Genomic DNA, 25,372 nt, shown 5'->3' with positions numbered 1-25,372 from the left:
ATTTTTTCAGAAAGCAGTGGCCCACCTTTGCACTTTTTTTTTTTTTTTGCTTTCTAGTAGGGAATATAACTAATAGATGAGTTCCATCAGCAGGCACAGGAAGGTGAAAAGCAGGTAGAGTTTTCAGGGTACTGCACTTTCATCCTGTCCTAGAGACACACAAAGCTGTGAGGTCCAAGACCTTTGTTTGGTATCTCCTGACCTGAAACTGATGGAAGTAGTGAGACTGGAAGCCTGCTCAGATACCCTGTGTGGATGAGGTCCCCATTCACACCGCCCATTTCCTTAGTGCTGGATCAGTTTGAGAAGTGTTCAGTAATGATTCCTTGCAGGTGGCTTCACAAAGTGCCCCTGTACCTGCCTGCCCAGCACTGGGGGTGTGCTGGCACCCACATGTCACCTTGTCCCTGCCTCCCCTCCGCGTGTGCTTTGGAGAACTGAGCAGAATGAGCGGCTCAGGGAAATCTGATTGACACCAGTAGTTTTAAGCTCATGCATGTCTAGCTACTTGTTCAATTTGTTTAGTCCAGTGGTCTCCTTTATTAGGAGCCTTAGGGTTTTTCTTTTGATTTGGCAGGATGATTATAATGAGAGCTCCTTAGTGCTACTCCACCAGGGTATCTGCCCACTTGCTCTCAGCCTCTGCTGTATAGCTTGTGATTAATGTAAAACAGTCAGATGCCCTTCAGATCAGTCGAATTTGGGGATTCTATTATAAACATGAAAAGCGTGCTGACCGCACAAAGCCCTTGGTGGTACCAATTAAAGACAGCGCCATTCAGTTGGCACTTCTCATGCCGCTGCTTTTTTCCCTTTTTTTCTTTTTTCCTTTCACGGCAAATCTTTTCCATGGCAGCGGTGGCCCCGCTGCCAGCACACACCTGTGCCATGCTCCAGCCCCAGGGCAAGGCTTCCTCGGCCAGTGGGGAAGCACCTTGCTCTCCCCTCTTGCTGCCCACTTTCTGTGCCCCTCAGCTCGTCCTCCATCTGGCCGGACGTGAGCAATGGGACTCGAGTCCAGTCTCTCTTCGTGTCACCGTGCAGGGACAGAGCTGCGCTGCCCCCAGCAGAAAGCCCTGTGGTGTCCCCTCCCCGCTGCTGCACAGGCTCCGGGCTGCCACTGCAGATCGTTTGACAAATTTCACGGTAAGACCCCAGCTTATCATCATTATCTTTTTATTTCAGTCAGTATTCCAAGTATTCCTTGAATGTCACAAGTGAAGAGCTGGATTACACACAAAGTGTCCAGTGTTAAATCCTATTTACATGCAAAAGTTGTGCCAGTTTACCCTGAGGTTAAATCAGTGCAAACCCCTTCTGTGAGGACTCTTCTAAACTAATGAGAATGACCTCCCATAATTTCTTTAATTAAAGAACAACAACCACCTAAATCAAGATAAAACATGCTTCATATTAAATAAGGTTGGCCAAGCAAATGGGTTTGCATTGCTTGAAGTGCTGACTCCTCTTTTTACACTGACTGAATCCCACAAATGCTTTGGACAGAGCCAATCTCAGCCCTGGTTTCTGACTCTGCAGCAGTGAGAGAATGTCACACCTGCCCCTCTAAAGGCAGCACAGGGTTTGCCTCTGCCTGTGAGGTGGCCGAGGTCTCTCTCCAACATACACCCTTTGTGTTAAATCCCATGCACCACTTCTGATATTCCACAAATCCATACAAACCCTCTGGATCAAGGCAAAGCATTTTTTCATGAAAGTTACTCCCCCTGCCACCACCCCGTGTTTGTCAGAAAGGAATAAAACTGCACTGTATAAAAGCAGAGAGAAAAAATCCTTTATTTCTGAAATTTTATCTTCCAGAGTCAGGTTTTACCTTGCATAAGACTCTCCATAAATCTGAGGTCTTGTAACTTTGATCTGTTCACCCCCTGCCTACAACACAGACTTCAATCCCACCTCTTGCTTAATGGACTGTAAGGAATTGAGGAACACTTGCGTAAGAAAAAAACCCAGTGCTGGTTCCTTATTTCTCTTATTTCTCTTAAATTAACAAAAAACCTTTAGGAGCCACTTTGAGGACACTTTCAGTTGTGAAGGCAAGAGCCATCCTCCTTCCTTTCACTGCTGATTCCTGTTTATGCAGGGATTATGTCACTGTCCGCATCAGTGCTCAGGCACTGCTAGAAGGGGCTCAGAGCCCAGCAAAGCCAACCAGCAAAGTTACCCTGTCAGGGTGTGCATGAGTCTGTATCTTGCTGCAACAAGAACCATAGAAACAAAATCACTGTGATTAATCCCAGCAGAAAATGTGGGCAAAACTGGAATGTGATTTTCTTCTCAATCAATGTTATGGAGCTCCCACCGATCTTTTAATAATGTTTTGTTTATGGATGAAAAGATACTGAGGTCCCAGTATATTACAGTCTTTCCTGTTTAGACCTGTAAATGAACCCCAAAATAATCGTCATATTTTGTTGCCTGCTCCACATCCACACTCGGCTTACTTGTATATAAATTAAAGATAAACTGCATTTAATCCTGTTAAGCATTAAAACATGAGCAAACAAATTGACTTACAAAATACAGGGGGATGGCAGAAAAAGAAAATAAGCTCGGAAAATAATTGGTTCTAAGGAAGTTAATGAAAGTTTGTAGCATGCTTTTTATATGAATAGAGTTCAGAGGAGATTATTTTTTTTGAAGTGTTACTCACAAATCTCCTGTATCCACAATAGATCTTTTGTTAACTGTACCTGCACATTTATTGTGTACGACAGCCTAATAAAATGAAGTCATTTTAATAAACATTGTATCAGAATATCCTATCTTCTATGTGGCAGTGCGAATTTCCACTACTGAAGGAAACATTTAACATTCTCACCATTTTAATACTTTTAATAAATATTTGCAATTCCTGTGATGATGCATAATGGCAGAAAAATGCATTGGCTCCAAAATTTATGTGGCTGCTGGCAGGTGGCCATTTTCCAATTTTCTGTCTCGCTAATATACATTTATTATGTATTTCTAAGGGCTTTTCTTTTCAGTATTTGGCTTGCCATAAAATTGCTATTTCTTTTACAAGAGAAAGTGCTCGTGACAAAGAAATCTCAATTGAACCCAAACCTGACAAATGGACATCTGCTGGCCAAGCCAGAGAAGAAAAACATTTGCCCAGCATAGCTCTCGGTTTGATGCCTTCCCTTCAGCCACAGCCACAATATGTTTGGATCAGAAGCTCACATTCTGAACTGATAACAAGAATCAGTCCTTGCTTAGTAATATTTCCTGAAGTGTGACATTGTATTGCATCATGTTACACATGACACGACATGGAATAACATCACATTACATGATGGGTTATGACATAGGCAAGGAAGATGCAAGTTAATATCATGCATTATGTTTTATTTTGTGTAAATTGCTGGAGCAGAGTGTATGATGAGCTGTGAGTGGTCTCTTCTGTGCTGGCTTTGTGCAATTTATACAACAGCCATCGTTATAGTACCTGAGCATCCACCAGCACATAATTAAGCCTCTATTGATAGCTGAAATCCTTGAATCTCTCACTAAGCACATATCAGTTCTCTGTTTAAGTAGCAGCATTCATTTGAAGAGCAAGGGAGCAGGGACTAAGTACGAAGCCTAAACAGGCAGTAAGAAGTGGTAAAACTCCTAAGATGATGCATTTGTACTCTCTCAATGCAAGGAAGCTGATTTTGTGAAACTCTTTATGGCATGCATAGCAAAGCAGGGGATATCCTGTATCACAGAGCATGTGCTTCTTGAGGATCCTTTCTGGTAGCAAATGATGCTCAGAGTGTGATTTGTTATCAGAGAGCTGTTTGTGATGGCCAAGATAGAAGGGCACTGAATAAATATCTACAGCTCTCAGGGACTGAAACATGATGGTTGCAGGAGATGGAAAGAAATATCTCAAACAGGCAGAGGAAGAGAACCTCGCTACCAAAGATGACTGCAAATTCAGTAGCTTTTATTTTTTTCAAAGCTGTGAAGCAACAGGATAATCCAAATTAATAATGTACTGTGTATTAAATTTTGCAATAATATGCCTTTATTAATTCCTGGATTGATAAATGCAGTCCCCCTAGCAGAGGCTGCTGTACAAGAGGTTTAATTGTTGATTTGCTGGGAATTATGGGCAGGTTGCTTCATAGTCTGCAGTTTCGGTTCCCTTTACTTGACCTATTTTGGCCCCAGCTCAGGAAAGCATTACGGTTTGGGAAAGTGCTTACTGGACTTACTGTGAATATTTCAGAGCTTTCCTGAATCCTGGAGCTCCTGCAGCACTGGATATGGAGAAGACAAAGGCACATTTTTCACTGATGATCATGGGCTTATGGCAGGACTAAAACTACAGGTTGGAACTGACCAGGTAAAAAATTTCTGGATTTTTTTTTTTTTTAACTGGAAATTTAATGTGTCTAATTCTTTTTTATCAAATCATCTATTTCTCTATTTTGAAACTAATTCAACTGAATTGGGTGCAAACTTTGCAAATTCTCACCAGAATTTCCCAGCTGTCCAAAAATTATGTCAACCTTGAATATCTGCCCAAAAATGTAATAATTTTTAGTAAGTTATAGTATGTAACTGTTTAAGCTAGCATATATATATTTATGCATGTTTATTTTATTAATACATTAGTATATTAATATGTAATAGTATAAAATATTTATCATAGAGTGTTTTACTGTAGGGATTATGCATTATAGGATATTGTATAATACAAATAGTGTTATATTGAAATATATAATTAGCATTAGGGATTCAAGAGGAAAATAAGGCATGACTTTTCTTTGCAAAGGATAATATTCAAATACTGGGGTGAACAGATGAAGGGCCCCTCTTACCCTCCTCCTGATGCTTAGGTCAGTGGCAAAGTAGATTTTTCTACATAACTTGTTTTTTGGCTAATTGGTTTCTTCTTCCTGAATTTGCAGCCAGTGCTGCCTTTTTAGAAGTGCTTTTCAGCCTTGCTCCCCTGCAATACTTTGTTGTGCTTAGTCCATCTCACACTAGAGACGTGTCTGAGCTTTGTTTGCATTTGTTTTATGAAGTGGAGGACATGAAGTTGTTGTGTCGCTCATGTTCGATGCGGGTTGATAAGAGCCAGATATTTGAAGAAATGGAGAAAAGCAGATTAAAGATTTCCTGTTCCCTCGTGGCCAGCTTTCTCTGAGATGAAATGGAGGATTTGTGAGTGGGCACAAGTGAGTGATACAATCATTTCTCTACAAGTAAGTTTAACTGTATCAGTGGGCTGAATCTTAGCATTTTTGATGATTGTCTTCCGAGAAGAATTCATGTATTTCGTACTCTTGTTGCTGATTATTTCATCCATGTCAGCGGGTTTAGTTTGCTTGCAAAAGATTTCTCAGAAGTAACTTTTCCTTACAAAGGGTGGCCATTAAAAGAAAAGAAATGAAACAAAACCCCACAAAAATAAGCAAAGAAAAATACCTAACAACAGGGAAAACTCTGGTACTTCTCCATGAATCTTTTTAAGCTCCTACATTTTATAAGTATTTAATGTGATACCTTGTAGGAATAGACAGCAGCAGGTGACTGCAATAACTTTGAAGAACAGCTTTTTTCTGTCACTTCTTTTCCAGCGTGGCCCAACAGCATTCTTAACAGAAACCACTTGCACAGCATCCCCATTTCTCTCAGGAAAATCAGTATGGATTGGTAATAATGCAGAGCAACATACAATTAAAAATTAATAGCAAAATGATTACATTATTCTCTTCTAGCAGAAAAATCCCTCCACCCTACACCAAAGGCCTTTAAAGCACTTTGGCTGTTTTCCAGAAGAGCTGATTAATACTGCACCTAGCACTGCTGCTGGGATGCTCTGCCAGGCAGGAATTGCTGTGTGTCCGTCGAGGAACTGGGCAGGCGGCAGGGAAGGCTCTGCTCCATATCCCTGTGCCCTCGGAGTGCTGGTGGTACCCACCAGGGAAACCTGCTCAGCTGGCAGCAGCATGGCAGGGCAGTCCTTTGGATTATTCCAATAATCTGTGACATTCCAAACTGAGAGACAACGTGTGGGGAAGCCGGGAGAGAGAGGAATTGCTTTGCAGTGTTACACAGATTATTCTGATCACAAAACTATCCTGCATTAGGGCTTTCAGCCTGAAATAATTGACCTTGACATTGCTCTCAGCTGAGGGCACAGAACTCTTGGTGCAGTGACTTACCTTGAAGAACAGTGTGCAACTGCACAGAATGTTTACTTACTACCTTCTTTCTTCTTTAAATTCTTGAAGACTGTGCGCTGCAAGGACAAGTAGGCAGAAGTGCAGTGAGGGATGGAAGGTATTTTATGTGGATGAACACATGAAGAGGTGATTATGTATTGCTAAAAGTCTAATCCCTGGATAAACTACAGTTTGCTATTAATTCTTTGGACTTGCTTAGCTGCTACTTAACATTTTCACGACTTAACAATTATATTCTTGAGCTAAGAGTAACTTTTCAACAAAATGTGTAGGGATTAGAAACATTGATAATTATATTAATTAATATTAATGGCAGTGACAATATTTGTAGTCATATGACAAACATAAGGAAAGCAGGGCTTTAATTTTATCAATTAATTCTGTTTCTAATTGCTTTCACTATTCAATTGTCAGAACGTGTTCTCCTTGCAACAAGGAATGCGTTAAGCAGAAAAAGCACAGACCAGAATTAAGGGGAAAGAGGGCTCTGTGTTTGTATATGGTGCCGTCTGTTCTCCAGAAACATATTGAGCCTTCTCTGCGGGCTTTGGATTTTCTCTCTATTTATTGTAAGTGCCAATCATCTGGAGTAATGGGTTCAGTCTCATTGAGCTGGGTTAGTAGGCAGAGAGGAGCAGGAAATGCCACTGATTGAAGAGCTCTCCAAATTATCAGTTATCCTTCTTCCCACACCTTCCATAGGTGCTGGATGAGCTTGGGACAGCAAGGCAAGCAGGTCTCAGAAAAGAGAGCTCAGTGTGTGTATCTACAGAGACTCCTCGGATTTAATACCTTTGATTGGCTCCAAGTTGTCTCTGGAGGAAGGCAGGGAGCTGCAGTCCATTGGCCTTAATCCTTCCCTGTGCTCCCGTATCTTTATACTGCTCCACCGGCTCCATGCCGCTGTAAAACCAACACAATCCACCCTCCGCGCTCCCTGGTGTGAGGGAAATCCCTCACCAGACCCCTTGCTGAGCGCTGCAGCTGCCACAGAGGCTTACTGGCACCGGGAGGAGGGCAAGCCCCTCCTGCAGATGTGTCCAGAGCCCTGAGATGCTGCCCCTGCTGGGTGTCCCCACAGGCCCTAGGGGTGGAGGCCTGAGAGTCCCCATGTCCTCAGACTGCTCTTAATGCGGTGAAGTTTCCCCCCGCACAGAGCCCTCACCACACAGCCATCCAAGAGGCCAATAAAACAAATAGTGACGCTCTCCTGGGGCAGCTGCAATAAACAACGCTGCCAGCTAAGAATGGTGCCTTTGATGGCTCTGCAGGCGAGAGCTCAGCCATCTCTTAGCTGCTGAACCCCAGCCTGCTGCCCTTGCAGGTTGTGCCAGCTGCTCCTGCCATGCTTCCAGAGGCTGCTCTTCCTCTCAGCTCTTCCCTCCTTTGGTCCTCCTCAGGATTACATCCCTTCCAAGGCTGGGAGAATCTCACCCAAGCCCTGTACAGGTGAAGGAAGCTGTCACCCAGCACACACTGCTTCAGTGGCCTCTGGCTTCTCCCAGATTGCGTGGGAGAAGTTGCTGCTGCCTGCTCAGCTGTGCGGATGTTGGGCTCTGCTGGCCTGGGGAGTTCCTCACTGACACCCCAGTGAATTTGGGGGACTTGCTGATGAGGATTGAGGGAATACCTCCAATTCTCTTGCTTCTTGTGGGTTGGAGACCCTGCCCATCCCATTTCCCTCCTTGAGGACAGAAAATGCTGATCCCCAGCATATCTGCATCTATGCCTATTTTTAGGATAAAATCAGGAAGTACAGCTCCATCTTGTTGTGCAAACCACATCATTGTCAGAAGGCGTTGTCAGGGCAGATTCACATCTTCTGTGCTGGTATAAACGTTGCTTCTTCCCTATATCCTCTTCAGGGGATAAAGCTCAGAACTGGCCCTTTTGTGTTTGTTTCCACTGCTCTGGGATGGAGCTGGGAGCCTTTGCTTTCCCCATCAGGAAGCACAGGTTTAATGTATCGAACACACCAGAATTGCTTAATGAGTGCTCAGTGAATATTAATAAAAGTTTGGACATGACTCAGTGGCTGAGAAGTTTGAAAGCTTTGGTTCAAGATTACAGGAGGCTGTGAGAAAATATGGTATCCAGCAGCTAGCATATAGTGTGGATATTTCACTATCCAGGGATCTCTAATTACTAATAATGTACAGGAACAGTATGATATGTCCTTACAATTGCAGAATCCTTTTCAAAGATAATCTTTAATAGTTTATTTGACAACCTGTAAAATTACAGAAAATTATTAGTCTTGGGAATTACAAAAATCCCCCTAGTACAGTCAAACAATAAAATTATAATTACCTGTGGGTAATTGAAATTTAACTGTTTTTTTATTGTATATTACACATCAATAGCAACATAAGTTCAAGAGTGTCCCCCTCCCCTCCCTTTTCTTTTCCCTACAGAAGTGGGGAAAATGGACAACCCTGCTGGTATCTTGTGAGCCCTTGTCACAGAACAGAGCTTGAACAATTTCGATTAAAGCAGTATGTTCGAGACTGTCATTAGACCTGCATTAAATTACATATCTGGAATGTTAAAAATAAAGAGTACTGAAGCTTATTCACAGCTGCCTGTGGTAAAGTACGTAGCCAAGGTTTCTATTATCTTTGAAGTTCTTATTTTTCTCTTTTCTAAAACTTATTGTTTCATCAAACAAATACCTAGCACATTTAAGAACAGTGTGAGCACAGGAGCAGAATTGCTTGAGCTGGATAAAGCATTAGCGTGTTTCCATTCTGTGCTCAGTAATATTGTTTAGTACTAACAATGGTAATTTATCAATTATACAGGAGGGAGCAAAGCTCTTCACTTCTCACAGCTCCAGAAGTACCTGGTACAAGCCCCAAAGCTGGAGACCCTCTCAAACCTCGGGAGGCACCATTTACCGTGAGCGTTTGCAGGGCCAGGACTTGCCTTGTCCCCTTGCAGTGACCCCATGGAGGCTGCTCAATACTCAGCTCCAAGACTTCCATGGCCTTTTTCCTAAACCAGGGAAATTACAAATTGGTTTGTTTTTTTTTTCTTTCTGACCCAGGGACCTTGATAATGAGACATCGCAGCCTGTTCTTGTCTGGTCGGTGAGACCGTCCCGTCCCTCTTGTCACATTACTTGTGGTGGCTCTGGAGACTTTAGACCAATCTGAAGGACAGACCCCAAGCTTTTGGATGCTGCTCAGCCAGGACAAACCCCAAAACACGGTATGTTTGACAATTAATGGTCTATACAGCAGCTTTGTTACTCACTACTGAGATGCACAAAATCCTCTGTAGAAGGATCAGACTGGCTACTTGTATTTGATTCTGTAAAGTGCTTTGTGATCATTGTGAATATAACAGCACAAGTAAAAATATCTCTGTTTATTGAGAGTTTCAATTAAAGTGTTTAATACACAGATTTTATTGTGAGAGAGGCATCACAAAGACTGAGTACAACATAATGGCGAGCCAGGTATTGTTATGATTATCATTACTATTATTTATATATGATCACTGAAGTATTAACTGAAAACTGGGAAATGGAGTTCCTGAGCCCCAAAGAGCTCATAGTAACAGCTGTTTTTGGAGGATGCAACAATAGCAGACCAGCTCTGCTTCATGGAACAATTAATGGTGCATACAGCCCAGTCTGGAAATTCATGATCCCGAATGGGTTTTCCCATTTTCAAAGATCAAAGAAAGTAAAAAACCAGTTGGATCCTGCCTTTATTATTCTGGTTCCTCTTACTCTTCCTACTGCCTCTTTTCTCTGCCTGTGAAGGTGAAGGGCACCCTTGCACTTTAAGAACTGTGATGTGTCAGTTTATCCAGCAAAGCAGCTGGAAACTCCTCGCCAAAGTGGAGTTGAACATCTTTGCAAGGGAGAGATACTCTGCCTTCCTCACTTGTCCTTCCCATCGGAGATTTTTAAGTGTCTTGGCCTCCTAAAAGCTAAAGTGGAGCTTTGAACTGAGATTTAAACCAAGTGTAAATCTTTCAAGAGCAGAAAGCCCAAGAGGGGCTGTATCCTCAGAGCAGTTAATGGTGTGAGCTGAGCAGAGAGAGGCAGAGCTGGCCCAAACCCGTGGTCCTTCCACCAAACACCTCGTGTAACACACTGAGGAGAGGGAGCTGGGAGTGCTCTGTTTGGCTTTGGCTCTTCCCTAATCCCAACTCTTGACCAACATCTGAAGACTACAGAAAGTTTTTATCCATCCTTATCTCAACCCTCATCCCCTGGCAGATTCCAGCTGCTGAGCTGAATCACCCTAAAAGCAGCAGCTGGGGAGCTGTTGTCCATGAGGATTTATATGGATGGGATGCTTGGAAGTTAAATCTTCCAACCACTACAGTGCACCACAGTGTAAGACAGAGAGCAGGAGATAAATTTTTCTGCCTTTGAAATTCCTGCTCATTCCTTACCTCTGAGCCAAGTTTTACCATTTTGACTCCAGTGAGAAGAGCTATTCCAACATGAGCTTTTTGCTCTGCCCTGCAATGCAGGGATGAAGCTAAGGATGAGCAAATGGAGCACTGTCAGGATTACACCCAGGTCAGAGTTTTCATTCTAAAAGTTGCTTTTTTGATGTGGGAATCAGGAAAATGCATTGATGGAACATGTTGAAAAGGACCAAAAGGTTGTTATTTGCTCCCACCAATATAGAGACACATGACCCTTCTGTAAAGGGAAAATAGTTTCCAGTGAGAACACTTTGAGTGCAGCCTACTGGGAGGGCCCAAAAGGTGCTTTGGGGAGCACCTCAGGGAGAGGGGGCTTCCCATGGGCTTTTCTGCTCCTGTCTGTAGGGTGAGCTCACAAATGTTTGGGTAGAGAAAGCTGCAAGCTTCCAAATTAAAAATGAAAAAAAAAACAAAACCAAAGGGATTGGCTATTTTTCTTCCTCATGGATGAGGTTATAAGGTTAACAAAAGAGTTAATCCCAGCCTGCTCTGCAAAAGTGAACAGCTCACATTTGTGAGACTTCAAAAGGCTTTGGAGTGTCTGTGCACGGAGTTGTTATTTCCTGTCAGGGCTATCCCGAGAAGATGGGGGCTGGGAGCTGATTTTTGGAAAACGACTTTGGCCTTTAAGTAAATCAGCTGGAGTGAAAATAAAAAGGTTAGTATAAAATGGGTTTGAGAGTAAACTCCAATTCAGTAAAATTCTGGGTATTTTTTTCTTTTTTTTTTCCTGTGAGAACCTAAAATTAAAGCTTAATACAGAGCAGTGGTGGCTGACCAGAGTGTTTCAACCAGATGGCCCAGAGAATCTGGTTGGGTTTTTTAAAAAAAAAAAAAAAGAAAATCATGACATGACTTTAACTTCTAAATATGTTAATTGTTTCAAGGAAAAAAAAAGAAAAGTCAATTTAGGAAACATTCAGCAATTTAAAACAAAAAAATAAAAGGGGAAGTTTAGTAGGGAGAAAAATATTATCATTTTACTAAATGGTTTGGTGGAAACATAGAAGACCTGGAGAGCATTCTGCCTGACAGTCAATCTTGTATTCAGACAAGGGAAATGTGGCCCAAGCTCTCCTGCTGAGTCTTTAGTCAGCAGACAAACACGTTACCAGGGGTGCTGCTGCCCTTTTTTAGAAGTGCATTTTCTGGAGCTTGCAGTTTTCAGGGATTTGCTCCGCCCGCTCCATGAGTGCTGCTGGGATGGCAGCAGGCCAGGACAAAGCCATGGCAGAGTGCTTAGTTACAGAACAGGCTCTTCTCATTGTGGTGGTGTCCTCACTGGTGCTGTTGGTGCAGGACACACCTGAGCTACGGCCCTTGTGGCTGTGCAGGAGGGCTGGGACTCTCCTGGTCCCTGTCCCCAGGCAGCTCCGCCTCGTGCCCAGCTGATACAGCGCCAGGCGGTGATTTACCAGGAGAGCTGCGCCTCCATTTGCCTCCCAGCATTGAGGGAATTATTATGGCACAGCAGAGAAAATTACCTCAGGCCTTGTCAGGCTTTTCTGGAGAAATAAATTCCACAGTCTGGTTCCTTATATCCTTCCCTGGCTTGGTGTCCCCCTGCACAGCTGAGGGTCCGTGCTCAGACACAGAGTAAATGTTACAGTCGATATCCCTCGGCAGAGAAACTGCACTGCAATTCTTTTTTTTCTACTTTTCTTCCTCTTGCACAAGGCCCCTGTGCTACCAGCTAACCATTTCCTGTAAGAAAATGGCATTGTGTTAAAGTTATATAGTGTATCATATTAAATTTTATAACACTGCTTTGTGTTTTGAAAAGACTTTGGGGGGAAACAGCATCAATCAGGGCACCACATTTGATAGACTTGGAAGGAGCCTCCTGGGTCATTTTGTCCAAGACCTCTATGAAGCAGGAAAGCTTCTGCAAAATACCTTTCCCATAAATGTATCTAACCTTTCCTTAAAGACACTGAGTGATTGTGCCATAAATACCTCAAGCAGCTAAACCAGTCTGATTGACCTTACGATCAGAAAGTGTCTCCTAATACTGTATATAAGGTACAATTTTCCGTTCTTCCAGCTGCAGCTAAGCAAGAAAAAAGGGCAAATACACAGTAATGGGCAACAATACAGACTGTGCAAACAGTTTCACTTTCACTTTACTGCCATCACCTACCATAAATCTGGATGTACCATTGATACTTGGTTTCCCAGTGCAGTGTCTGTGATCCTTGTAGTATCCATCTCACTTTAACTTTTGGAGAGCCACCATTACAGAGTGTGGAAATAAGGAAGACAGACGAGCAGCACTTTCTGATTCAGGAAGCCATTTGAAACCCAATGCTGTGTAGTTAAAGTATTTATTTCTATTCTCTATTTATTAGAATTTGTGAGGTGTTTCTTGTCAGGAACATGGGAGTAGGGGAAGCACAGGGCTTTCTATGGCTCTGGCAGAATGTCAAAGAATCATTTTCATTCTCCCCCAACAACTGTGTACATTGAAAAATAAATACCTGGTAGTTTGGCTGTTTGTTGTTGCAATAGCAGTGCCTTGTGTGCTGCTCAGCCTTCTTTTTCTCAGTGAATATTAGGGTAAGTGTCATTTTGGGAAGATGTGTTATTAAATCACAGACACATTGTTGAGAGCTTCCTGAGCTGCACATAAACTGTCTTTGGTTTGGGGTTTTTTTTCTTTTTTGTTTGTTTGGGGTTTTTTTTGCAAGCACTGAAAGATGGTGACAGAGCTGAAGGCCAGTTGTTCAACCACCTCTTTTCATCAGGCATTCCACAGCTTCTCCCACATGCAGGACTGCTGCAAAATGGGCCAGGAAAACAAGGCCTAGGAGCAAAAGAGACACAAAAGATAAGATAATTTAGAAGGAATATGGTGATGCTGGGTTTGAAGACATGTCAGTGGCTCTGCATGTCCCTGCCCACACTTTTTTGCTGTGTCTCCTTCATGCCTTGTGCCTTTGAGCCAGTTCAGATTGACACTCACCTGTGCTTCTCAGCTCAGTGCTCATCGTTTCACCCAGGCCTTAAATAAGCCCTGAAAAATACAGAGGATTTTTTTTAAGGCCTTTTCTATAGAATTAACTAAATGCCATCCTTTCTCTGATGTGCAGAGTTGTAAAATATTTGTCCAGTATTTAGTCACACAGAAACATGTGAAATTACACTAGAAATGCTCCTCACCCAGTTGTTAAGGGCAGAGGCTGCTGAGATTGTGACCATTCAACCCGATAATGTAAAACTGCAAAATACCAATGCCAAGAAAAATACAAATACTGACAGACCTTTTGTTCATTGTTTCTGTTCTCTTCAGACACTTCTTCCCATGGCATCACCAAATCAGGCTTCCCTCATCACAACAGAGTAGAGACAGTCCCAGCTCACCCCTCACTTCTCATCTGTCTGAAACTCCAGCTGGAAGAGCAGCCCTTCCCTGCTTGGGTGAGTTGAACCCCCACAGCATTTGCTTCCATGGGATCCCAGTACTCAAACGCACATGACAAAATCAGATCCTCCTGCTTCCTGCTGACGTCGTATTCCCCATTTTCCTCTCGGTGCTCTCCATTCCCTACATTGTAAATACTTGCTGGGAGGGAAGAGAAACGTATTTTATTCTTTTATGTTGGAAAGGAAATGAGGGCGAAGAGGGCTGTTTCTGTTCTTTTATTGCTGTTGTTGTTATTATTGAGAGAGGGTTTGTTTGGGTTTTTTTCAGTACAGACAAGTTCTAACCTGTACCTGTGTTCTTAGGTACTCCTGAAAATAAAAAGTACATTTGCATCATGTATGCTTAAAACAAAAAGAAATTATATATCATAGAGATTTTCTGATCCTGTTCAGTGCACAAATGCCAATCAGAAGTAAATGTGGGGCTCTATCTTGCAATCCATTTTGATATTTACAACAGAACATGGCATATCATTTAATTTAAATTTGCAGCATGCTCAGTGTAATTAATGCTGTGCAGTGCCTAGAAAATCCTGATTTCTTAATGTGATACAATGCCTGCATGCTGAGAGCTTTTTTTTTAAACTACTGTATCATTTTGGAGCATTAATGGGGAGGCACTGCCATTAAACAGGAAAAAAAAGAGCTAAGGCCACTTGGTCTTTATGAAACTTCCATGCAGCTCCCCAAAATATGATGCAAAGTACAGGTTTGTTTTAAAAGAGGGGGGGAGAGTCAGAGATTTAATTTTCCCTTGACACAGCATGATGCCTGAATAGCCAGACAGCTATTCCTAAATTATGTGCATTTCATTCCTAGGAGCTGTGAGCATTTTGAATGGGCTGTTGTTAAATACAGTACACAAGCATAAATACTCCAGGGAACAGCTAGCTGAAATTTTGGCATGAGCAGAAATCTGATGTAGTATCTGAGCATGTAATAATAATGCATATTGATTTGTTGGGAGTGCTAGGAGAGGGTTTGGTGTTCTGGGCTGAGAACTGTTAAACTTGGGAACATCTTCTGTGCTGGTAATATGCTGTGGTATTTCTGTGCTAGGGTCTTGGCAGGGTCAGAGGTTCACATGAAGCTTTAGACCTGGAGGCTGGCAAGGATCTCAGTTTTGGAACCAAACCAAAAAAAATGAGTGCATGATAAAGATATTTATATGTTATACATAAATGAAGCATGGGGAAATGGGAACCGGAACGGCGATGTGTATGGCAAGGAGGATTGTGACCAAATGCCCTTCAAGGTCAGGAGCTTTACTGCCATGGCTGCCCTCAGCTTGGGTGGGAGTTTACCCTGGTTTATGGGGCAGCTCTGTGTTTGATTGGTGCAAAAAAAAGAGAAAAGGGAAAAAAAACCCCAAACAACATCCCCCTATCATTTTGCAAGGTATTGGTTTCTACTAGACAGTACTTTTTATAGACCTGTTGATAGCAAAACAAATTCTTCAAGCTCTCTAAATAAATCTGTTCCTAAACATAATGATTCAACTTTTCTATTCTCATCTGACACCTGACAATTCCACCTTAAGAGTAATTGGTCCTGCCTTTGAACCTCTGCAAGCACTGTGGGAGGAGGGTGGGCACTTTATTGATTTGGATTGATTTTTGTAGGAAGCACATGAGACAGACTCAGTATCCGGTGTCGCACCTGGGATACATCACACTCCTCAAGAACATCTGCAGGCCACGAGGAGGGTTCAAGAGGATGTGGAGGAGCCCCTCAAACAACACCACCCTGCCCAGTGGGACCTCTCTGCGTGATCACCTTGGCGAGAGGCACCAGCCATGATCACATTCATCGGCCAGGTGGGAATTTCAGGGGCTGATGCCATGGCTCTTGTGTTGGAAGCCATCCTGAGCCATGTGCTGTCTCCACAGGCAGGAACCAAAGGGTTATCCCAGTGCAGGTTGGCCAAGGTGTTGGTCTCTTCATACTGTGGTGTCAGGCCCCAAGGAAGGGCTGGTGGGATGAGGGGTTGGACACTTCCATGCCTGTAACTGTTTTTCAGTGCTCTGGTAATTCACGAGAGTTACAAGGCAGGGCAGTGAAAGGGTTTGCGAACCGGCTGCTTGGTTAGTGACAAAAAAAGTGTCATTGATATTAATAGCTCTGAGCTCCAGTACAGACCTAAAAAAACCCAGGGAAATGGCAGAACAAAAGGAGACAGAAACAAGATGGCACTGAGGGTCTCCTCACCAGGGATGCTGATTAAGACGTGAGGCGGAGGCTGTCCCGCCCGTGTGCGGGTTTGGCTGGGGAAATCTCCCTCCTCCTGCTGTCTCGCCTCCCTCATCCATAATGAGGGCAGGAGTAACTTTGCAGCACACTTTGCATTGGCATTGCATGCTAACTTCATTACTGTTTGCAACAGCCTGTGCAATCCTCAGAGGAAAGGAATAATAACAAAGAAAAAAATTATAATTACCAAGCACATAGTTTTCATCTATAATCTTCATTTCAGGATTCACTATTCCTGATGTCAATATTTTATAATGGAAGAATGAGATATGCTAAGTTTCTGTTTGATGGAAGTAAATTCAGATTTAATATTGCCGAGGAGCTGAATTTTTAATAGAGCAGAGCAGTTTGCAGCCATTGCAGCCCCTGTTTGCGGCTCCTGCCGCTCCTTTGTACCGGCTCAGCGACGTTCCCATGACCAGGCAGAAAAATGGAAAGAAGCTGCTCTGAATTTTCAGTGGGGTGACAGTACTTTGTCATTTAGCTCTGTCACGATAATTGGGAGTGTCACACAATGAAGCAACATGACACACCCCCGGTAAATGAAGAGTTTTCAAAGTGATGTACAGCCCTTGTCAACTGCCAAAGCTTTTGTTTGCTCATGGAGCCAGGCGGCATTTCCAGGAGGAAAACCGCGCTGGAGAGGCACACTTGGAAAGTTTGTTGTGAATTGATTTCCTCTGTGTTTCTGTAAAACTGAGTAGATCCTATGAACAGGAGAATACCCCCTTTTATCACACACTCCCAGCTTCCAACCTGCTGAGGACTTTCCACAAACTCTTTAGGAATTTACCTCTTTTTGTTAAATTGGGTTGGATCTCATTAATAAAAGAATGGTATAATGGAAAAGAGTTTCTAAAATTATACTGTAACCTAGAATTGCAGGATTCAGCTTTCTCTGCCTGAAGAAAAAAATTCTGAAGCATTAAACTTACTTTATCAAGCATTGCACCTGACATGCTCTCATAAATTTTACATACATTTTAACTTATTTTAATATTATGCAGGCTTGGTTTAAAATATTCCCATGAAGTACCTAAAATGAAGCTGCTCAGCCATAAATTAGAGCTAAAAAAATACTTGTCCCCCCCCCTCTGCTCCATCAATATTTCTTTACTTAAAATCATGTGTTGTATGTAAGTTAAATTTCCCCTTGCTGAGATACTTTGTATATCTTAATAGGAACTACCACAGGTCCAGGGAGCTGTATTTCCGTAGGGTTAAATTTACTTTTTTTGCTTTTTTAAGAGGTGTCTTTCCTAAAAGCAGACAGCAGTAACCCTTTGCATGCCACAGTGCAGTTAGGCCCAGGGCCCACAATTAAACATGAGGTCATATATATATACACATCTATATCTGTGTGTAAATATCTGTGTGTGTGTATACAGATATAAATATGCATTTGAATCACAGAATGGTTTGGGTGGAATGGACCTTAAAGTTCATCTCAAGCTTTCACCCCCTGCCATGGGCAGGGACACCTTCCACTATCCCAGGTTGCTCCAAGCCCTGTCCAGCCTGGCCTTGGACACTTCCAGGGATGGGGCAGCCACAGTGCCAGGGCCTCACCACCCTCCCAGCAAAGACTTTTTTTTTCCTAACAGCCAATTTAAACCTACTCTCCTTCAGTGTGAAGCCATTCCCCCTTGTCCTGTCCCACCAGGCCCTTGGAAATGGTCTCTCTCCATGTTCCCTTGTAGGCTCCCTTCAGCCACTGGAAAGCCGCAATTAGGTCACCCCAAAGCCTTCTCTTTTCCAGGCTGGACAATCGCCATTCTCTCAGCCTTTCCTCATCAGAGAGGTGCTCCACCCCTCTCATCATCTTGCTGGCCCTCACATGTGTGTGTGTTTATATATATATATATATATATAAAGTACACTTTTTCTCCAGGAGCAGCTGTGTAGCAGCCCCGCTGGTTGGACGGGCAGCTGACAGAAGCTTCCCAGTGTGACACGCCAGGGCTGCCCCCTCCTTTGGCCAACGTCCCCATCCAGCAGGTACATCCCTGGCAGCTCCTCACAAAGCTCCATTTGTGCCCTGATTTCTGAGGCTGTTTCAAAGGCCAGGCTACATTACACAAACACTTGGCTATAGACATAACAGGCCTGCTCTGCAGCGCTGTCAGCTCGTTGCCGCCCAGCCCGCGCACACCCTGCATGTGTCTGTCAGGCCATACTTGGGCAGCGGCGCAGCGTGGGCCGTGTCCCAGACACTGGACTGATTATGTCTGGATGCTCCTTATCTGATGGAAAAGCCGGCAGTGCTGCACATCTGTGCTCCGAGGCTCCGCTGCTGCACTGCCATGCCAGTATTTATTTTGCTTCTGCAAGTTAGTTTTCCTTGAGAAGCAGCAGGGGCCTTCTTCAATGAACTGAAAAATGTGTATTGTATGAAGGTCTGCGGAGGGTTTGCACCGTAGTTCAGTGGGCAAATGTGAACCCAGGGGATGACATTTCATTTAAACATTAGGTTTACATCTTCACTTGCCAAAAATATTAATGTCTTGACTTTAGCAAACTGAATTCAGCACTTTTTTCTTTTTCCCCTTAAATGAATAATTATAGCCAAAACACTCTGTGGATATTTGTTCTTCTCAAAGGTGGAGTTTCACACAAGAGCATTTGGTTTCGGGGCTGGAATTGTCAGTAGCTGCTCACTTGACACTTTCCCGTTAAGTTTGTGTTGGAAACCAGCAGTAGTTTCTTTCCTTGTGTTTATTGTGTTACCCTCAGCCCTTTGATCGGGACATCTTGGATAACAGCAAAGTCTAGCTCAGTGCCTGCTCTCCATTTAAAAAAAAAGTGAAGAATATGGTTTCTATCAAAGGATCTACAAAGACAGTTAATGTAATTGAGAAGCAGAAGGGCATTTATGGAAGTGCATCTGAATGTCCTCTTCACATGTAATTGCATCAGGAATTCTACATTAGCATGCAAGTGCTGTCCAAAGGGAGGAAAAAAAAAAAAGCTTATTTTTAGGTAGAAGCCCTCAGTGGGCAGTAAATTACCCATAATCTCCCCCAAACTAGCAATTAGCCCTGTTTGCTGACTACCTGAATTGTTTCACAGTAGTTCAGCACAGTTTTACCAGTTATCACCATACTTATAATCAGAGATTCCGCAGATGATTCCCGCAGCTCCACATACTGCCTGCCTAAGGTCAGCCGTAATAACAAATACATTTTATTTGCTTCTTTTGGCCCTTTGGAGCTGTTTGCTCAGGCTGCAGTATGTGAGGAGAGCTGGTGCTGCCCTGCTGCTCAAATGGCAAGAATGTGAACAGAGAAAGCAATTCAGAGGGGTTAGGTGTGCTTTGGTATTAGTTAATATTCATCTGCTTGTGTTACTTGTATTTTTTCCCTTATTAGCAGACAGACCTGCTCAGAGACAGTGAACTTGCCCCCCCCCCATTGCTGGGGTTCGCAAGTTCTGAAGTTCTGACACTGAAAGACATTTTTCAACATGAGCCTGCAGCTGATGAGTGGAAAACTGGAAAGTATGGAAACAAAAACCTATGGAAATTTTTTTTCCTTAAGGCAGCTGAGCAGTTTTCATATCCCCAAATACCCATGCTTTGCCAAAATAGTAACTGAGCTTGGAAAACAGTAGCTACATTGCCAGCTTTAGCAGTAGAAACAATCATGGGCCGACACATGCACACAAATACAAGCACACACATCCTAGGAGCAGCATCAGATTTAAAGAAAGAAAACCAACGGGAAGTGGAGCTGATGAATACTGGAAACAGAAAACAGGAATGTTTGGATCCTGAGCACTAAAGGTATATTTTTAAGTACGGTGCACACCTTTTTGAGTAATGCTTTAATTTGCATATTGTTTCTCAGGTAAAATCCAACTAAATCAACACAGTGGCACCATTTAAAGCCCATTTCCAGTGCTGGTTCTGTGTCACATTACAGAGACACAGGCCTCTGATCTGATGGACTAGATCTGAGTAATGAAGGAGATGGAACAGGAATTCATGCTGAAGAGGAACAACTAAAGAGTGTTCTCCTTTGCAAGTGCACTCTAGGAAGCAGAAAATGGAAAGATTGCCTTTGCCTGGCTGTACCTAGAATGTTTCAGCTTCTTGTTTCACAATCAGGAACATCAGCTCTGTGAGCAGACAAACTGCCTACAAAGCTGCTACTACAAACTTCAGACCAGTTCTTCAAAAGAAGAACTTGTTTTCCAGAAAAAAACCAAAAAACCAAAAAAAACATCTTTGGGTTGAACACTGTTTCCAGCCTTACTAATCAGGCCTTGACTGAGGAAAGTACAAATAAACTGATCCTGAATTAAGTCATCCTCATTGTGAGCACATAACCTGACCAAGGCAGGCAAAAGCAGAGGGATGACCCAACAAAGTTCACCTTGTTTGCTGAGTTGAAAGCTCACGCTGTTCCCTGGCACAACAGGCATGTTAGGCCTGCAATAGCCACTTGCTACCTTGCTTCAGTCAGCATTAAACCCAGCACAGTATTAACATCTTGGGGAAAATCCAGCTGGGAATGGATTTCTAGGGGGGGGAAGAAAGGAAAGGGAGGTGACTGAATCCCACACCATGTGTTTATTTATTTATCAATTTCACAGTAATTTTAAGGAACTTGGAATTTCTCCCCCTCACCTGAAAATACTTTATTTCCAACTTTTTCTGTTAAAATGCAGAGCTGAATTCCTGTCCAGAAAGACGTGGCAAAGAACAGCCGCTCTTCACCTGAAGGTAACTAAATCACCTGATCTGGCAGAGGTTGGGCTTTCTGCTTGGTTTTTGCAGGAGCTGCTGTGGACACATCTTCCCATGCCCAGTGCAGCAGGTGGCATTCCTGGGACAGAGGAGTGGCACCCCGAGCAGTCAGAGCATCCCCAACCTGGGATTCAGAGCAGCCCCACTGACTTCGGTGTGGGGCAGTTGTTGTGTTTGTGCCTCAGGGGCATGACGTTGGAACACAAGTGAACTTCCAAAATTTGCTTTAAGAAGTTATAATTTGCTCTGATCTTTTTTCTTATTTTTTTTTCTGAAGCACTTGTAAAGTTTGAAGATGATGCTAATGATGTACAGCACACGTGCTCTGAAATGCATCTCCCCTAGGTTAATGTACCCTTTAGCTCACTGGGAAGCTCACTGGGCATGTTTTGGAGACTTTCAGCACCTCCAAAGCATTTCTGGAAAGAAAGCAAATGATCCAGGGTCTGAACACTGGGCTCTTAAATTACCAAAATATTTATCACTTATGCTGAAAAACACTTTGCCAAAAAAAATGGGCTGTGGAGAGGGCATTTGGCACTGGATTAATTTCTGATGAAGTTTTAGGAGCAGGCTGTAGGTTTGTGTTCAGTGATGCTTCAATGTAATGCCCTGGCCAGTTCCATCCTGGCCCAAAACTGCTCGGATCAGGCTCTGCCAAATTCCTGCCACCTTGGGCTTCATTAGCATGTGAAAACAGAGCCCTCTTGGCTTTGTGTCCCACTGAAAAACAAGCCACCCAGCCCTCCCTTTGGCCAGGGGAGTGGAGCTGCCTCATGGACTCGACTTTAAAAGGACTTGGACAGCAATTCTTGACGTTCTTTTTTTTTTTTTACTACAGCTCTTAAAAAGTTACCAGAGTGAAGGTTCATGTTTACAGTGGTGGGGGAGTAGCTCAGGTAACTGCTCATAAAGGGCCCACAAGCAGTGGCTGACGAAGGACTCGGCAGAGTAAGTAAATATTTTATAGTTAAGCCCTTAACTAAGGATTCTGCATTTTGAAAGAATATAGTCCTGCACTGCCATACAAAATACTTCCTGTGATTTAAGGGGGCCAGGAGTGGCATTTGCTGCCTCCAGCCATTCTAACAGTGAGTGAACCAGAACATTTAAAAAAATTGCAGAGAGAAGTTCTGAACAAATAACACAACGAACTTAAATGGAGAGACTTCCCTAGGTCACATTCATTCAGTCAGGGAAAAGAACCAGCCCCACGTAAGCAGTCTGTGAGCACAGCACCTCCTGTCTGCTTCCCAAATACCATGTCTTACCTTTGAACCAGCTACAGAGGCAGGAAAAGTCACCGTTCCCTCCACAAAGGACTTTGGGAATAATTATGTCTAATGGAAAAAAAAAAAAAAAAGAAAAATCACAATCTGTTCATGGACAATGTGAATGGAAAGGGATGTGAAATTTGTGAAGATCTTAATTAATTAGAAATTATTCCTCTTTGTGGTTGGCAACAGTCATTGAACAGCATCATTTGATAAGGCTGAAAGTACCTTGAATGTTTTTCAAGCCACACAGGATGATTATTACATGTCATTTTAAAATTTCTGACTCATACATCAATGATTATCCATGTTAATCCATGATAAACTCCAAGTTCACTGGAGTAACTCTTGGAGCAGAGTGGCTTTAGCTGGGATCCGAAAGTGCACTTAAGACTGAGGCTCCATGATGGATTTTGAGACTCACCCCAGTTTTATTTACCCCAAGCAGTGTCCCCCTTTGGAGAGCACGAGGAGGATTTCACCTCCTTTGGAATTCTGGGGTAAACTCTCCTTGTACAAAATTTGTTCAGGGTAAAGTTTTAGGCAGTATTTTGTGCTGCAATAACCACATCATGACAGACAACCTTTTCATCAGATCAGAAAAAAAAAATCCTCCAGGTCAGTACAAGACAGGAACATGACAGAGCTGTAAATACAGAGCCCAGAGTTGCCAGAGTTCCTGCATTAAATGTGGTCATTGGCCATGCTTAAATTTTTTCCCAAACATTTCAGGTGTTAAGACAGAGAAGCAAATACACACATGGGAGAATGGCAGCAATAAAGGCAGCTCTCATTGGTAAATGATCCTCATCATTTCTGTCCATTTTTCAGACAATTATTTAAAAATATATAACTGATTAGAGGGATTGAGTTGGGAAATCAGGTACACAGGCAACCTTGGGTTTAGTAAAGGTGGGAGAAGCTGGGACCTGAGGGGAAAGCCTGTCTGACCACATTTCCTTTTCCCAGGATGGGCCGAGGAAGATTTTCAGGTGACAACTGGAACATTTTAATCTGTGATACTAAAAGACAAGCCCTGGTCAGCAAGCAACTGAAGTTAGAGATGTAAATTATACAGCTGATTTCCAGAGGTGGGCAAATACACCACAGTGCCCAGCAAAGTCACAGAGAGATGAGGGGTGGAAGGAGAAAAGGATAAACCCCCACATGATGGTCTCAGGAGTGTAAGGCAAGTTTAATCACTTAAAGCAGTGATATTTTAAATCCTGTCTCCAGTGGACAAGCCATGCTGTGAGGGTGGTGAGGTCTACGTGCACATGATGGTTGGGTGAAAAAGTTGTAAATGGCTGTCAGAAATTGCCATCTGCATTTTTTTTAGAAAAAATCTCCACCCATGCTTGGAAATGATAAAGATTTGCCAAAGGTTACCTCTAGTTGGAAAGAGTTTTTGAAACTGTGTCTTTAAAGCTGGGCTTAAACTCAGAGATTTTTACAGGATGGAGCTGGATGTTTGTGTGAATGTAAGTGGCAAGGCTCATCCAGCACTGCCCAGTGCAGCCCAAGGATGGTCCTGATAAGGCAAGAAAGGAATGGATATGAAATAAGAAATCTGAAAGAGTTTTGCTTACTCACCTTGTCAGAAAATAACACTGAGTAGATGCAGCACAAAATTTTATCCAAAAGAAATACTAAAAGATACTTTTCTCCTAAACAAAATGAACTCAATAAAATTAACTCAGTGGTTCTATTTTTCAACCCAAGAAACAAAATTTCTTAGATTTTTTTCTTTTTCTCTGACTTGTGCCTTTTTGGGGGGTTGGAACTGGACGATTGTCAAGGTTCCTATCCAGCTCTAACCATTCTATGATTCTATGAAAACAGGTTCTCACCTTGGTGGTTCCCCAAGCTCTTGACTCTGGGGGCTCTGGAGGTGCCAGGGTTCCTCGTGAGCTCTGAGCAGTCCTACAAATACTGCACAATGGTCACCCACCACAAATCCAGGTTGGCCTGTTCCAGTAAAAAAAGGCACCACCCCAATTTTAAGATGACAGCACTACAGCAAAGCAGTTGTCACATGCTTGAGTTACCAGCCCAAGTGATAGATTTAGAGTATTATGAAAATATATGCATTTTGAAGTGCTGTGAATTATACCAAATAATCCTGACTATCTCTTTTGCTCTACTAATGAATGAAAGCAGAGCTTTCCACATTATCTGCAATCACCATGGAGAAAATGGGTCTCCGTGTACATGGTTTCTGTATAAATAGTGCATCTCCAGCACATTCTGTAAGTAAGTAGTGTCTGATTGCATAATAATAACAATAATAAAGGGAGAGCTGTCCAGCCTGCACATGGGCCAATTAAAGGATCAAGTGCACGAGGCTGCAGCACTCCTGGCAGGGGAAGAGTTGCCAGGGAGGTGCCTGGCTCTCCAGTGCCTTCGCCTCCATCCTGTGCCTCCCACCACAGCAAACCGTGGCATTCGGAGAACTTTGTCCCTGAATCCCTGCATGGAAGCAGGGCAACAGCACAGTATCCACAGAAGTTGTGACTGCAGCAGAGGCAAAACTCACCAGTTTGGGTGAAGCTCCAGCGCCCGTTTCACACCGTGCCTTACAGCTTTGCTGGGCAGGATTTTCTCCAGCTGGAGGGACCAGACCCAAACCCGCTGCGTGCCACAGCTATGCCTGAGAATTCATGGAAAGCAGGAGGAATGTACTTTATGGGGTGGCTGGATCATATGTTTATGGCCTGAAATAGGAGATCCCAACCCAAACCACTTTGTTGGTCTCTAATGGTGAGAGGCTGAATATGAACATCATATAATTCATGCTGGGGCATGAGTATGAAAAGAGAACGTGGGCAAACCTGGGACAGCCCACAGCCTCAGTAGCTGCCCTGCCATTAATTATGGCTAATGGCTTAATAAACACCTTCACATTGAGTGCGCTGCACATTCAGCCTGTAGGAACCCCCTGGGAGAGATGAGCCAGAAGAAGTAAATGTAGAACCCTGGATACTGGAATTCTGCATTACCAACAACACTGGCATAAAGTCATA

General features: G+C 43.1%; 2 long non-coding RNA genes across 16 annotated transcripts in view; both read left to right on the top strand.

Annotated features, from left to right (window-relative positions):
- LOC138107555 (uncharacterized) overlaps positions 1 to 17,857 on the top strand; it is a 108,376-nt gene extending 90,519 nt beyond the window's left edge. For 2 of the 15 annotated variants that reach the window (XR_011149593.1, XR_011149589.1), the window contains 6 exons: positions 1,045 to 1,146; positions 4,241 to 4,357; positions 5,043 to 5,195; positions 8,621 to 11,313; positions 13,945 to 14,072; positions 15,701 to 17,856. This is a non-coding gene — a long non-coding RNA (uncharacterized lncRNA). Of the gene's footprint in view, positions 1 to 1,044; positions 1,147 to 4,240; positions 4,358 to 5,042; positions 5,223 to 8,620; positions 11,314 to 13,944; positions 14,073 to 15,137; positions 15,334 to 15,700 lie in introns of all 15 variants that reach the window. The other 13 variants (XR_011149597.1, XR_011149595.1, XR_011149592.1 and 10 more) reach the window with 13 other exon arrangements.
- Positions 17,858 to 19,557: 1,700 nt separating this feature from the next.
- Positions 19,558 to 24,025, top strand: LOC138107557 (uncharacterized). The gene is made up of 3 exons (XR_011149609.1): positions 19,558 to 21,051; positions 21,917 to 22,026; positions 23,319 to 24,025. It is a non-coding gene; the product is annotated as an uncharacterized lncRNA (long non-coding RNA).
- The last annotated feature ends 1,347 nt before the right edge of the window (positions 24,026 to 25,372 follow it).

Source organism: Aphelocoma coerulescens, chromosome 3 (genome assembly GCF_041296385.1).
Source record: "Aphelocoma coerulescens isolate FSJ_1873_10779 chromosome 3, UR_Acoe_1.0, whole genome shotgun sequence".
In the NCBI taxonomy this organism is placed as follows: domain Eukaryota; kingdom Metazoa; phylum Chordata; class Aves; order Passeriformes; family Corvidae; genus Aphelocoma; species Aphelocoma coerulescens.
The sequence above is the reverse complement of the archived record's forward strand: the minus strand, read 5'-3'. Positions and strand labels throughout refer to the sequence as shown.